Raw genomic sequence first — 388 nt, 5'->3', positions numbered from 1 at the left:
TGCCTGTGTGTGCGCACGCACACTCAATCGCCAGGTCATGTCTGATTCTTTGTGACCCCATGGACTCTAACATTGCCAGGCTTCTCTGTCCATGGGGTTTTCCAGGCAAGGAGAATGGAGTGGGTTGCCATTTCCTCCTCCAGGGGATCTTTCCAACCCATGGATCAAGCCCATGTCTGCTACATTGGCAGGCGGATTCTTTACCACTGAGCCACTGTACGCTGTTGTCTAAGACATAGACGTAATTATAACATGTCGAGCACTGAAACAGTGGGTGCCCCAAGGAACTCCAGTGCTACAATCCCTTAGTGTGTGGTATTTATGTAAGACAAGGGGTACCTTCTTACCTTCTGGGACTCAATGCTTTTTGTGTTTTATCAGCTTTTTT

Source organism: Bison bison, unplaced genomic scaffold, assembly GCF_000754665.1.
Source record: "Bison bison bison isolate TAMUID 2011002044 unplaced genomic scaffold, Bison_UMD1.0 scf7180017864529, whole genome shotgun sequence".
Taxonomy (NCBI): domain Eukaryota; kingdom Metazoa; phylum Chordata; class Mammalia; order Artiodactyla; family Bovidae; genus Bison; species Bison bison.
The sequence above is the reverse complement of the archived record's forward strand: the minus strand, read 5'-3'. Positions refer to the sequence as shown.